Source organism: Schistocerca cancellata, chromosome 3 (assembly GCF_023864275.1).
Source record: "Schistocerca cancellata isolate TAMUIC-IGC-003103 chromosome 3, iqSchCanc2.1, whole genome shotgun sequence".
NCBI classification, from domain to species: domain Eukaryota; kingdom Metazoa; phylum Arthropoda; class Insecta; order Orthoptera; family Acrididae; genus Schistocerca; species Schistocerca cancellata.
In genome coordinates this window covers 946,184,772-946,200,833 of record NC_064628.1, presented here as the reverse complement: position 1 = coordinate 946,200,833, position 16,062 = coordinate 946,184,772, and the positions used below count along the sequence as shown (strand labels likewise).

Sequence of the window (16,062 nt, the reverse complement as noted above, 5' to 3'; positions counted from 1 at the left end):
ATCTGTTGGCATAAGGTACTACCTATTTCCTTCGCTTTTTGGCGGAGTGTGGGAGCTGCCTCCTCTACACCTTTGCGCGCCAGCCGGCGTTTCTTATTTTTCTTTGGAGAATTACCTCTCGACGGACTTTCTTCAGTATCCAAGTTAGTGTCGCTTTCCTGCAAGGTGTGACGGTCTTCAACTTCCGGCGGATCTGCTGCCTTAACAGTTGCAGGTGCCTGTTTCGGTGGAACTTCAACTGTTTCCGTAGATTGGCGGGACTCTTGTAGGTCGTCAGCTATGACGGCACTGACGTCCATCGGAATTTCAGTGTCTGGAGAATTTTTATTTGCACACGATTCAGGGGCTGAGGAAGCAGCCGGCCGTTCGCGTGCCACGGCGGCGTGAGTTCGAGGCAGTGTTGTCATCGCCGGTGGCCTGGCGGCCTCGTCGGCCGGCAGCTGCGCCACGCGCTGCTGTATACATTCTGCGCGAACGTGCCCAGGCTTGTTACAGGCGGCACAGGTTCACGGTTGGTCGTCATAAATTACAATCCCTCTATATCCGCAGACGTTGATGACGACGGGATGTGCTTTTGCAACTCTACTCGAAGCTGCCGTACGCCATTTAGTACTGGGAATTTATGCGCGCTTGAGCATTCCTCGACAAAGTTGCTGAGCACTTTCCCGAAGAGTGGAAATACAGCATTAATTTGTAATCTCAAAAGGCAACTCGAAGATTCGAATTGTGCGAATGCCGAAATCAGCATGTGCAACGGTGACTTCACCAACGTTTCCATCTGAGTGCTTAAATTTCATGACACCTCCGGAAGACTCAACTATTTTCTCGCACAACTCGGAACTACGCATTTTAACAAACACGACACAAGCTAAAATCGACAGGTGGATCGCAATTACATCATTAAAGGAGAGCTTCACATCTTCTTCTAACCAATTTTCTACTTCAAACGACTTGGGTCTGGCAAATCGAGGATCAAAGGTAAGTTTCAGCGTATCTTTTCGAATTGGTTGAACAATCACTGCATGCTACTCATTACTTCTGTAGGTCTTCTATAAACAGAGTTTTAAGCCGCTCCAAGCGCAAGACTTACCATACGGAAGTACAGACGGCGCAGCTCTCACCACACTACGTCCTACCTTCACGCCGTCCGCCGGCGAACTATACCATTAAGCTACTCGCTGACACATAGCTACAACAGCTCCAGAGCTGAACAACAATTCCTCCAGAACTTCTGCATACCACAGCGCTGCGAGATAATGCAAATGGCCGGGTCTAGACTTCTGATAGAACCAGTTATAGCTTTTCTGATGCGCTGCATGACGTTTTTTACAAACAGATAGCGCAATAGAATAGCTCAAGTGGAAAGGAACACTTCCTATTTAAATTTCTGCATCCTACACTGTTGGCAGCTCTGTGTAGGTGGCAGTTACGTGATTTTATTTCGGTGATTACAAAATGGAGTCGAATGTATGCACTGGGTAGCCGAGGCAACTAGTTCATGGTGATTCGGTCAATCAAGTAAATGAATTTACTGAACATGCTGCAATTTACTACAGAGAGCCTGTGTGTCAGAATTCTCATCAAGTGTGGCGCAACGGCGTTTACGATAGATAAATGAGTCACAGAAAAGAGGGTTTGGTGGTCTGTTGGACTGATGGTAATTTCTTATACCTACGTTCTGAGTTCGATTCCCACTTCTGTCAATGATTTTAAATAGGGAGAGAAAGATTCCATTCTCTTCTGACTACACCAAGTGAAGAAGATATAATGGCAGTGTGGTCTGAATTTGATCCTTTCGTGACAATACAGCGCGGCTACAATTTGTTGTTTGTTCAAAACTGAAGATTCCTCAACATCTCCAAATATTACGCGTGAATGGATTCGAATCCTGGCCCAGCACCAAGGATTTCATTATGTATTATCAAGCTCTAGCATGAGAACACCTATCTGCTGGTGGATATTAATTTTGATTTTTAATGTTTTTTCATTCGTTGTCAACACTAACGATATCTGACGTTTTTGACTCCCAGTGGGACACACAACTATTTGCGAGATCACTGTAAGTTCAAGATGTTATTCCGAGTTGCTGGTGGAGAAAATTCGGTAGCTGACGTGTCTTTGTGTGCAGTCAACAACGATATGTGCGGGGCTCTATTCCCAGTGAGCACTGAACTCTTCGATATATTATTTCTAGTTCAAACATGCTCACATGTCGCTGCTGGTGCAACAAACCCATATTTAACGTTCGTTTTCTCTAGGATATAACAGCGATACGTGCCGGGTTGGAGTCCTGGGAAGGAAAAAATTAATGTTTCGTCTCGTCATTTCAGTTAAAACATCTAGCTACTGTCAAGGAAATCCGATATGTCACAGTTGGCTGTGTTTCGATATCAATCCGATTAGGTTCTGGGTTCGAAACCCTGTCCAACACAAAGCTTTACCTCACGGCATTTCAAGTAAGTTACTTGTGAAGAAGCAATATTTGACGTCTCTCGCAGATCGTTAACAGGAACAAGAGATGCTAGGGAGGAATTAGCGTCCGTTAAAAATGTTTGCGTTATGTAATTTAAAGTTGATATTTGCTAACTTATACTGTCTAAAATCGATGTATATCACTTTCTGTTTGCCTAATCACGAATGACTGTTAGTTTTCGTCAGTCTCGAAATCTTTGCTTAGTTTGCCTGACCTGGGTTTGAATCCATATGCAGAACGAGACGGTTCGTCGTGTCACTTGAAGTTCATACATATTCTCAACTAGCTGCTCGTGGATAACTTAAATTTTTAATGTCATTTTGTGTTAAATAATAATTACTGTATGTTACTTTGAAGAGGAAATCATGAATACGACGAACTTACTACGTGCATTACCTACCTGACGTAATAATGAGAGTGGTAACATATCAGGTATGTCATTTATTGTAATAAATGTGAGCTTACAAGCCTTAAGGACAGTCTTATCTGTGATAAGATGTTCCCTGATATTTGTAGCATCGTGGTATTACTTTATATCTTGAGTTACTGCGGTACAGAGCAGTGTTTTCTAGTGGTGGATTGTTGGAACCATTTTCAATAGTCAAACGACTGTACCATGGGGCGGTTAGAGGACCTGCTAGACAGCTGCGTTATGCCGGTTGCATGCTAATCAGGCGAAATGCAATTCAGGCCGTTCTGATACTTTTGAGCACGACTGTGCAATCATATACGGGACTAGCCAATTTTCTGAACTATTGGCGCACTTACGTAATTGTTCCCACACCCAAGCCCGGCAAAAACCCCGATTTGGGAAGTTCATACTGTCCCATCGTTCTTTCTTCTTGCGTGTTTAAAGCATCAGAATGGATAATGAATCGCCGTCTGGAATGGTGGTTTGAGAGGAACTCCCTCTGCCCCGCTCTCAATACGGTTTTCGAAAAGAAGAGACACCATAGACAGTCCAAGTCTCTTAACTGCCGACATGGAACGTATTTGTGCTTCTAATGGTTGCCTGACGGCACTGTTTTTCGATGTTTCCGGTGAATATGACAGTCTGGATATGATGTCACAGACGTCATTACCCGCAACTTTTACTCTCTCCTATGGCAACGTGTAGTCTACGTCAGACACCAGGACAATGCCCCGCATGGACCGCGTCTGGTCGACAGAGGACTGCCGCAAGACTCCATTTTAAGTCCTATCCTTTACGGAGCGTACTCGTCAGATCTTGACACATTCTTTGGTCCTTCAGTAAAAATCCTGGTATAAGCAGATGATATCTGCATTCTGTCTCAGTTGAAGATGACGCTAAAATGGTTGGTTCGAGCGGCGAGAGGCGTAAGTGCAGGATTCTTGGACATGCAGAACTGGACTGAATGGTGCAGATACCAAATCCTCGGCGGTTGTCTTTACAGGGCAGAGAGGAAAGATTTACCCTTCTAGTAACGAGCTCAGTCAAATGGCTTGGATTAATTGTCGACATCAGACTGACGTAGGCAAGTCACGTGGAATATTTGATTTCCAAGGTCAGTTATTCACTCAATATCCTACGACCAGTATCTCGCGTGTGGCGGGTAACTGATTCTATAGCCCTACTCACTCCTTATTTTGCCATGGTCCACACTGGATTGTGGATGGACGTCACATGGCAATGCCTCCACAACCCTTTTAAACAACATCGATACTCTCCACTATTGTGCATACGCATCTGTCTTGGGGCAATGAATTCTACGTTTGTGATGTAAGTAGGCTGTTTAGGTTTTTATGTTGGTAACGCCACGTAGCGCTCTATATGAAAATCACTGACTGTGCTGTGTGAAGTCTGTGGCTGGTCTGCATTGTTGGAATATTTGCTATTGTAGTGTTTGGCAGTTGGATGTGAACAGCGCGTAGCGTTGCGCAGTTGGAGGTGAGCCGCCAGCAGTGCTGGATGTGGGAAGAGAGATGGCAGAGTTTTTAAAGCTTTAAAGCTGACGATCTGGCCGCGTGTCCCTCAGTAAAACGAAATTTGTAAGACTGGATGTCATGAACTGATATATATATATATATATATGTATGTATTATATATATTATATATAATGACTTTTGAACACTATTAAGGTAAATACATTGTTTGTTCTCTATCAAAATCTTTCATTTGCTAACTATGCTTATCAGTAATTAGTGCCTTCAGCAGTTAGAATCCTTTTTTAGCTGGCAGTATTGGCACTCGCTGTATTGCAGTAGTTCGAGTATCGAAGGTTCTTGTGAGGTAAGTGATTCATGAAAGGTATAGGTTATTGTTAGTCACGGCCATTCTTTTTTAGGGGTTATTGAAAATCAGATTGCGTTGCGCTAAAAATATTTTGTGTCAGTTCTGAACAAGTAAAGAGAGAAATGTCTGAATACGTTCAGTTTTGCTCAGCTGTTTGAAAAATCAAATAACGTAAGGGGTTAACCAGTACAGTAATTGATAAATTTTTCTAAGGGGATGTTTGAGTGAATACGCTTTCGATGGAGACAAGGGAGACCCTCCTCCAATTCCGGACGACTGTCTTGGCTCAGAGAGTCATCCTTGATTAGACCAGCACGAACAGTCCATCCTCTTCTCCAAAATCTTAACTTCTTCTCTGAGGGCAACGAGTATGGCCATTAGGATTGAAAGAAGGAGGTTGCCTCTCCTAGTTCAAAGTTTCGGGCAGCAAAGCTATGTATACCTCCGTTCTAAAAGACTCTCTGCTGCTTGGAACACGAAGTACTGAACTACCAGCCCACAATCTTCTCTCTGCCCAGAGTGTCAGATCAAACTTTCACTACTTCTATTGGCGTTTCCCATCTCACTGCATCAACATGGTCCTCGTCGGCAAAATATTCACGTCTTTATTGGATGAAAGTTCAGCGATCTCCATATTGCCAAAAGCACTCCGTCTTCAGGCCAAAAGTGGCCCATCGGGACCATCCGACCGCCGTGTCATCCTCAGTTGAGGATGCGGATAGGAGGGGCATGTGGTCGGCACACCACTCTCCCGGTCGTTATGATGGTTTTCTTTGACCGGAGCCGCTACTATTCGGTCGAGTAGCTCCTCATTTGGCATCATGAGGCTGAGTGCACCCCGAAAAATGGCAACAGCGCATGGCTGCTGCATGGTCACCCATCCAAGTGCCGGCCACGCCCGACAGCGCTTAACTTCGGTGATCTCACGGGAACCGGTGTATCCACTGCGGCAAGGCCGTTGCCTCCATATTGCCAAGTCCGCCTAGTTGAGACTGCAGACCTCAACCGTGTGACCCCAATGTCTTCATGCTATGACATACAACGCCGCAAGTTTCTTAAGGCTTACTTCTGCGGAGATCGACTATCTTGGGCTACGTTTAAGGTACTGTCGGAAGCCAGCTCTTCACTGCCGAAGTTCTGGGAATTAAGGAAGCCCATTGATATACAGCAAATCAGTTCCACGACAACCTTACTACATGGATTCGAGGAGAGCACTGGGAAACCTGGAAAAGCAGTACGTGGCCTCCAAAACACTAACCGTCGTTTGCTCGATATAATGAAGTTAATATATCAGTGTGAAAATCAGCATAAATGTGTCCAGTTATTATGGACCAAGAGGCACTCTGCTATCTCATGTGCCGAGATGGCGGGTCACCTGTCGCAATGAAGTGTGACTGATAGCCAACCTTATAATACTTTCCTTCCACGTACAGATTTTGTTGCTGGCGTAAAGACAAGAGACCATCAAAAACGGCCACAGACGTGGGGAGTCTGACAACAGTCCAAAGGTAGACGTCTGCCGCAATAAATCCAAGTATTCCGCGAAAAACCTGGTTCTCCCAAATCAGGCTAACTAGACGTCATACCATTACTATAACGCGTACCTGTCTGGGTCACAGTTGTCGTCCTTCACATCTTTATAGGATGATAGTGCAGCCATCTCCAGTTCGCCAAGTTTACCCAGCTGAGATTGCAGACTTCAGTCATGCAGTAATAGTGTCTTCACGCTATGACAGACAACGCCGCAAGTTTCTTAAGGCTTTGATCAGAGGAGGAGTTCCCCAAATCACATCTGTGAGGACGTGTTTTGACAGCTGAACACAACGGACTACGTCAGTTTTGTCCGATTTGAGCAAAAAACGAAATCCAATAATAAATTAGACACAAAGATTCCATTGTAAGAAGTTGTGACATATGGAATGTGTTGAATGTGTTAATATGCAAAGTGTGCCATGGAGTTTATCAGGAATTAAGGTAATTTCTAATGCCTGTGCTGTATACGTGACACTGTATACCAAATCCGTAGCTACTCGTTTCTCTGGCGAAATGTTGAATGCCGAAGGCCAATGAATTAAAAAAAAATCTGATGTTACTCACGTCCCTTATATACCCTGCCACGCCTGGTAACCAGGATAATCTCAGGCAACCGAGTCGCCTTTCTAGCTATCAGAGAATTATATCAGCAGTCGCTCATGTGTACTCGTAGGAAATTACACTGGCATCCCACAGTGGCTCCTTGTTACCTCTGTTTTTTGTAAGGCCCTTTAGGTTTGAGTGGACAGAATAAACAGCCATAGTTACTGCTGCAGAAGGAAAGTTCTGCTAAAAATGAATTGTAGTAGAATCCAGTAAAACAGATTACCAGTCGAGAAAATACAATAAATTCAGACGATCGACTCACATTATTACGCGAACATGTTCCAGTGCCTGACTTGGCTCTCCTGTAGTTTTCTTGCCGCCAAATCTCGGGTGAAATTTCAGTAAGAAGGTCACGATTTCGCAAGCCTGGGCAAACTCTCTTGTCTGAAAAAAGTGGATGGCAAGTTAAAAATTTGTTCTCTGCTCTTCCTCATATAAGGTAGCATTTACATTTATATCCACATAAAATAATGTTTTCAGAGCGATGAAATCGTCATAACAAAATTATCGTGCCAACATATTGGGGTGTTGTGGTATCGGCGGAATACGCTCGCTCGCCGATACTATCACGTTTTTTCCTTTATTGCTTATGGCGTGTAACAGAGCGATTCCACGATTCTCATGTGGGCGAACGGCAGATGCGCTCCGAATGGACGTAACTCCGCTGACAAACATTTTTCCTTCGGCGTTAAATTTTAATGACGTCGCCGCCGGAGGCGCGGGGGAGCCTTTTGTTTAAACAATTTCTGGGGCGCCTCTCCCCCCTTTTATCATCTTCCGGTGGCGGCCTGACAGAGCCGGCTCAAAGCTTCCGTTCGCAGCGCGCGAGTGTCTCCTTAATTGCAGAGTGCGTGATGGAAGGGCGTCATAATGAGCGCTGCTGGGTCGAGGGCTGCGTCCAGGCGTGCGCAGAGTTCGACCTGCGGAGCGACGCGCGTGACGCGGCGCGCAGGCGCTTTCCACACGCTCGGCAGCCCAGCAGAACGCCACGCGCGAGCTTCGCGCCAATTAAGGACCTCTGGTTGGGGCTATTCACGTGTGACGTAGCTGAAATTTTAAAAATTCTCATTTCTCATTGTTAAAGTATCGATAAATTCGAGCACGGGTGCCATTTAATTTGTTTACAGTAAACGTTTACCGAAAAGTAGTGCGGAAAACCAATACTTCATATGAAAGCATTCTTGCTTCATTTGTTTCAATTTTCGTACCAACACATTTTTCATAAAGTGCAGTAGCAAGGGAGGGGAGGGGGGGGGGGGGAGGCGGAAGAGAATGTGGTGGTTCGAGGTACTATACGCCCACCACAAAAAATTTTATAATTCAAATTTCTTTAATTTTTATTGACATTCATTTAAGAAGTATTGTGCAGTGATGTTCAATAAGGGCCAGAAACTGTTAACTTCGCTTAGCCCTCTTTACAAAACAGCATTTACGATTTTTCATTTTTTACGTCAGTTAAGTTTATTTAGTCTTATTTTCTTGAGCAGTATCTCTTTGCATTGGTTGTAAAAGTTGTTACAGAGTTATTGGAAAACACTTCATTATAATTAAACTATATTGCAGATATTGTCGTGCGGTTCTGGGCGCTTCAGTCTGGAACCGCGTGACCGCTACGGTCGCAGGTTCGAATACTGCGACGGGCATGGATGTGTGTGATGTCCTTAGGTTAGTTAAGCTTAAGTAGTTCTAAGTTCTAGGGGACTGATGACCACAGATGTTAACTACCATAGTGCTCAGAGCCATTTGATTAAATACAGCAGTTGACATTACATATTTTCCGGGATCACTTATTCATCACTGTCTTCTAAAACGTTTTCACATTTGGAACATGCAACAGTTTCCTTGTTGAAACTTCCTGGCAGATTAAAACTGTGTGCCGTACCGAGACTTGAAATCAGGACATTTGCCTTTCGCGGACAAGTGCTTTACCAACTGAGCTACCCAAGCACGACTCACGCCCCCTCCTCACAACTTTAATTCCGCCAGTACCTCGTCTCCAACCTTCCAAACTTCACAGAAGCTCTCCTGCGAACCTTGCAGAACTAGCACTCCTGGAAGAAAGGATATTGCGGAGCTCTAGAGCACTTGCCCACGAATGGCAAAGGTCCCGAGTTCGAGTCTCGGTCCAGCACACAGTTTTAATCTGCCAAGAAGTTTCATATCGGCCCTGTACAGTGAAAATTTCATTCTAGATTCCATTATATGTTTCCTGCATGTGCATCTCTCATAGTTTTACAGATCATTGCTGTTTCGTTCACTTTATTATGTTGTACTTCACTCCTTTTGATTGACTTTCACGACAAGGCAAACGACATCTTCGCTTTCTACTTAATCTTCCTTTGCATCTAGCTTCTGCTTGATATTCCGTCCGAGAATACCTTCCATGGCTGAAACCACACACTTCTAGCGTCCTATAATATTCGTAGTCTTATCTTCAATATGTGGTTTCGTGAGCTGTAGTCCCATTTCTTGAAGAAAAAGCTGTCACTTAGATACGTCTTATCCCACTCAGGGAAATCGAGCAGAAACACCATTTAATGCTGCTATGTGTAGATAATGGGTACCGGCCACCTTCTTGTAGCCCTCTTAGTTGAAAATTTTCTCACCTTGTGATCGACTGTTTCAAAACCGCCTCTTGTCTCATTACAATATAAATTTATGACTATTTTCTTATTAGTGCCAGTAGGTGAATAAGTTGTAGCTTCATAATGTGGAGTCGACAGCAACATAAGCTGTATTGTTTACTTGTTTGTTTGTTTGCTTGTTGGGTTTCTCACAAGGGATACAAGACACAATTGTGACTGGGACATTTCCAATACTAGAATCACTGAAAGCAAATTTAGTGGAAAATAAGTCTGTTCTTGAAATGTCTTTCAGTTCATGAAGTATATGCTTCCTTTTCGCTTGTTATATTTCCACAAGAGATAGGATCTAATTCCCCCACAAATCTTCGGCCAAATCAACTGAATTGTACTACTTGTCTGTGGTGCACCTGCGGCCTCGAGTATGTGGAGGAATAGCGAGGAATTTCACTACAGCTGCAGCTGAATTTGATTGTTTTAGACTATCATTTTACTTCCCTGCATACTGCTCCATGCTGAGAACATACCTGATTTTAGAGTCTCTGAGCATTCGTACAAGTATACCACACTTTCCAGATTTTTACCTTCATGAAGACCTGAAGGGACACCTGCCACGGAACAATGACAACATTTCATCATAATGGTGTGCATCCCAGTAGACTAACAACTATACAGTAATACACTCATTTGAACAAATATTTTTCGTATCGCAGCAAATTAGCCATGTTCCCTATGCTTATTTCGTGCCTCTCTGAACATCAAATCTTATTATATTAGTAAGCTGACGGAAACTATTTCTACTCATAGTAGCAGTATAAACAAACCTTCCTGAAAGATTGTACCATTAATCTGGAATACCTGATTTACTATGGCCCAACTTCCCCACAGTAATAATTAATTTTACAATCACTATGAATTCAAGTTTATCTGTTTTGGATAGATTCTGTCTCAATGCTTCTTCATTGGTACGCTTTATTACTATGGTAATATGCCGGCCACGGTGGCCGAGCGGTTCTAGGCGCTTCAGTCAGGAACCGCGCGACTGCTACGGTCGCAGGTTCGAATCCTGCCTCGGGCATGGATGTGTGTGATGTCCTTAGGTTAGTTAGGTTTAAGTAGTTCTAAGTTCTAGGGGACTGATGACCTAAGATGTTAAGTCCCATAGTGCTCAGAGCCATTTGAACCATTTTGAACCATTACTATGGTAATACTTTCTGGAGAAGAAATCTTTTCAATTTATTCTCTTATTGTTCATACTTTCCCTTCATTATTTATGCCTTCTCACTCTTTCACTAAGTTCTGCGCTACTCGCCTTGTGATATGAGGAGGAATGGACGTAAGAACTTGTTCCTTGTTGTAAAATACTTCTAACTGACCTCACCAGCTGCGTCATCATCCGCTGAAGGTGCCCACAGCTCGTCTTCAGAGTCTGTTTGCACACCATCGCTGTCCACATCCTCGCCACTTCATCACTGACACAAAACTCAATTTCAGAATTTGTATATTCTTTTAAAATGTCTAACACCTCTCTCTCAGTAAGAGAGCGACGTTAAATTTTCAATCACAACTGTCTCTAACACCGCACCAAACGGAACTTAATAAGAAGCAGAAGAAACACTCAGAAACAAAAGAGAAATGAATCATGGTTCTAGCCACATAGAGAAATTCAATGCCCAAAGAGTCTACCCTGCTGTTAATTTGTAATGTAATTTATGGAATAAGACGTTCGTTATCAAATCAGAACCGCTACTGAGGAGGTAGACTTTATGACGATTGCCATTAGACTTAAAGGATTAAGTTTAGCTGAAAACATTTATATATTTATAAAATCTGATAGAGGAAATACTAAAAAATAAATATTTTTATTTGTATTGGTTAAAACAGTCTTGGTTGCAGTTTTAGTTTTTTTTTATTTTCAACTACGCGTTTCGCCGTATTTAGGCATCTTCAGGTTACCTAAATAGAAAACAGGGAACAAATACATCTATTTAAGAATCGCGATCGCGTTGTGCAGACTTGGATAACCTATAAGCATGTATAAACAAATCACATATTGAAAATCTGAACAGATCACCTACTGAAAGAGCAAATACCTTAATTTGGTATTTCTTAAGAATCCTTTAGTCAGTGTAGCCAAAGGGCATCGTCGAATATATCAGGCTAACATCGCCTTCGTTAAAGTCAGTAAAAACTAGAAATATAAAATAGTAAAATCATTACCTTTTCTACATGGACGCGAGAGGCACCAAGATCTGCATAACGCGTTCCCGTTCACAGGAGCGAGTAACAGAGTAAGATGGGGGCTCAGGTAGTAAGCTTAATGCGCCACAGCGTCGTGTGCCAGTACTGAAGCCTAATACAGAATCACCTCAATAGGTGGCGCTGCTACGCAGCAGTGATTAAAAATGAGAGATCGTAAATTGGATATACGTACCCGCTAAAACTTTATAAATGTAATGCACATAAAACATTGATAAGATGGAATTACTAGGGGCAACACCTGTGCTTAACTTATCCTAAAATTTTGACGAAGTAAAATATAAATGAAGGCCGTAGATTTACAATGAGAAAACATGGTGTATAATACAACACACAGATGCACTACATAAACAGATTTTTCGTATCATAGACCACTAGAACGGGAGCATTAAAAACACAGGTCAGTAATTTCAAATAAAGAGGCCGCCCATTTAACATTCAACACCGCGTCATTCGGAGCTAGAACGTCTAGCAAGAAAACCTCTTTTTTTAAGTACAAGTAAAATTATTAGGCTTAAGAAATACACACCAACGTCGAGAACAGACGATATGCGGGTAAACTCCCCCGCCTCCCTTTTTTTTTTTTTTATAGCTACATTGAAATGTGTAAGATGTGTCATCATTTAAAGCGACAAACTCGCAAGTATCCTATTTGAGTAAAAAAAGAAACCTAATGGCTTTGCTAAGAAGACGACGTAAGACCAAAGAGGAACAGGGATCATATTTAGGCAGAACTACGAGAGTTCCAGGATTACATTAATAACACCGATTTCATAACTTCTAAAAAGGCCTGATTGGCGCCAAATATTTGCCCGTTATGGAGAGACAAATCTTTGTCTTCCGTAAGCCTAAATATTTCAATTTCTTCCAAAATGTTTAACTTCTTACCCTTTTGCGCAAAATGCAAAACTCAAGATTTTGTACTTGCGGGGGACTATGGCAACTGGCATTAAGGTGTTGGGCAAAGGCAGAGCTCTGTTTTACCTGTCCCCATCTATTAAGAAGATGTTCTTGCAATCTAATTTTGAAGGTTCTGGCTGTTTGTCCAACATATCCTGCATTACAATCGCGACACTCCAGCAAATATACCCCCGATGCCGAAAGGTTGTTCGTTTTAGGTGATTCATTATGTATGTACATAAACTGGAGATTGGTAGCCGCGGAAAATACTGTACGAGAGCCCACTCCCCGGAAAAGTTTGGCCAGTTCGTAACTGACATTGTCCATCAATGGCAAAGAAATGTAATTGTGCTCCGCGACAGATGGTGCATTGGGTGAACTCAGAAGGGAATCGTTGTTTTATCTTGGTATATCTTATCAACGAGCGCAACACTGTAGCCATTATTACGGGCGATATAGTTTAGATTGTCAAGTTCTCTACTAACTGCGTCTTCAGATAATGGCAACTCTCATAGACGTGTAATCATAGCTAAAAAAAAAACTAATCTAATGCTGGCGAGGATGGCAGGAAGAAGCAGGAATAATAGCATCTGTGGTCGTGGGTTTCCTAAAAATATCTATGGAGACTTTGTTATCACGTAACTGTAACCGCAGATCTAGGTAATTGACGACTCCGTCAGGATTCATATTGTCATGTGTGAAAATCATCTTTGGGTGAAGGGCATTAAATTCATCAACCAAACCCGAAATTTCTGATTCATCGCCATTAAACACAACCAGAATGTCGTCGACATAACGCCGATAAAATAAATTTTTTTTGGCAAAAGTAGGAATTGCGTTTAAACACCTGGAGCTGAATGTAGTTAACGAAGAAATTATCTAAAAAACCAGCCAAAACGCTGCACATAGCTAGGGCATCTCTCTGACTGCACATGTTGTCATTGAACGATAAATAATTATATGCCGTAAGAATTCGAAGAAGAGAGATAACCTCGATAATTTCATCTGTTATCAATCGCTTATTATGAAAGAGATTCTGCTGGATAATCATAATGGTTTCTTCTATCGGCACATTTGTGTACAAATTCTTTATGTCAAGAGATGACAGACGACAGCCTGTCGGGAAGACCTGGTCCTGTAACAACGTAACCAGTTCTTTCCGACTCGTTAACGTCAAAGTCTGCTCAAAAACAAATTCTTTTTTCAAAATCTGCAAGAGAAATCTTTGCCCAGGTTCACCTAAATTCCCTCTTGCATTAATTAACGGGCGGAAAGGGAAACCTTCCTTATGAGTATTAATTTGGGCCCTCAATGCAGGAATTTTAGGATTCATAACACGCAATCTTGACACACTGTTAGGGGGAATGATAAACAAACATCCTTCAAGACAATCTTTAAGTTCCCTCGCATAAGTCTCCGATGGATCGTGGTCTAACAGGTGGATGTTATTCTCTTCGAAGAATGAAAGAACCTTATCCACATATACTTGTCGATATGTAATAACGGCTGAGTTCCCTTTATCTGCGCGAGTAAAAAGGGCTTCCTCATCCTCGAGTGTTTTGTTTATAGATCTCAGAACTGACGTCTCATCATTATGGGCTTGTCTTTTTACCGCCTTAGTTATTATATCACTCGCCCTACAGGCCGACATCTTCTTCTTTAGTACAATTCGAAGCGTCGATGGCCATTTTTACATCTGCTACTACATGGACTGGAAGAAAATATTTTTATCAGAATTTTAAAATATGAAATACCAATCTAAATTATAATATCTACAAAAGGTGGCCACAAATTGCTCCCTCTCCCTTCCCCCTTAATAATGTAAGTATTAACGCAACAAAGGTATCTTTAATTACTTCGTTAATTTTTTGGTACTTCGCAGAATTTCGTCGTGATCTTATTTTCGTCAGTGATCATTTCAAATTTTGTTCTTCACAAAAACATCGATGATTTGCGCAACGCTGAAAAGAACTGAAGACAGAATCCTGCTGTTAGTTTCCGTGAGACAGAGACATTCTTAGCCACTTCAAATACCGCAGTAGATGAAATTCGGCGTGAACACTTTACATATGGAAAAGAGCTGCTCACAATGGATCGCGCATGATTTGGCCAGAGCTCAAAATTATGTTTGTGCCAGCTTATGTAAGAAAGTGCTCAAAAGCATTCGACCGAGGAAGCACAAAGTTAATACGCACTTCGTAACAGCAAACTGAATATGACTGTACTCGACCGACCAGTACAATAAGCAACAATCAACAATTTTGGTGTTCCAAAATGAACTAAAATTGACAACAACGGTTCGTTCACTAAGATCTCCCTAGAAAAATACGACTACCTGATGGTTTACATGAGACGTTTTGCGACTATTGCTTTAGGGGATCAAATAACATATAATGCTGAGTGGTATTCTAACATTCTACGTGGTGTCTGTTTGTTCTAAGTTGTGTCTCTCTACCACTTTCGCGCAACGACGCTCTGAGCGTGTTTTTTAGGGAATTGACTAGTTTGAACCTGGGACCTGTTGCCGGTAACGAGACGCCAGACCACACATGACATGTAGAGTTCAGAAGACTTCAGTGAGACTAGCGATGATATAATCAAATACTTAATGATTTCAGCGTCAGCTCCACTGCTCTCCCTGTAAAAGAATCTTAATACTAACTAAATTTAGTGGAAGGGGTTCAAGGCTTTCCTATTTTTAGTTATCTGGTAAAATAACGTCGAAAAAGCAGTGAAGTTTACCACTGCAAATTTTATTCTACTCACAAAACATTGTTTATAAATTGCACTATTGATAAAAGGAAATATTTTAATGCAGGATGATAAGAACCAACTGCGTTCAACAAAAATGTGAACGAATATTCCCTGAATGGGTTTCCAAGTTCTACAATGGATCGAAGGATGACCTGTGCCATATCACATCTATAATCTAGATTTAAGTTAAGTTTCATAAAATAGAAAACTATCAAAATGGCCTACAGTGACCCTCAATTATCTTTAATTACTTATCTAACTTGTCGTAAATGACAGTGACTGATGTGACTTCTCAATAATTATATAACAGAGAAATCATAGCGTTTCAGATTTTTACTTCAAGTATCAAACGTGAACACCATGAGATTGAATTGACACTCGACACTAGTATTACGTAAAAACGGGATGTAACAGATGAGACTTCTGCAGTTCTGAGTGAAGCCTTATGCGCTCAAAAATGCGGCATCGTGTGCGTTCATTACCTTGTCAGTGTTTAGGCGGCGTCACGGGATGGCGGGTGGCGCAGCTCCACGCACATTGCTGTCTCGGAAGCAAGTCCCTCCTAACTTCTAATTACTACAATTTACCGAAGTTTTAAAGAAAGGTATCTGGCTGAGTTTTCACTGACCAATCAGCGTCTCAATGTTAACTTTAAGCTCCACCTACAAAACTTCTGTCTATCCAATGGGAAACATACTTTT

The 16,062-nt window shown here is 42.1% G+C and overlaps 1 pseudogene; it reads right to left on the bottom strand.

Moving 5' to 3' along the window:
- Positions 1-5,573: 5,573 nt before the first annotated feature.
- Positions 5,574-5,690, bottom strand: LOC126177431 (5S ribosomal RNA; annotated as a pseudogene).
- Positions 5,691-16,062: the final 10,372 nt, after the last annotated feature.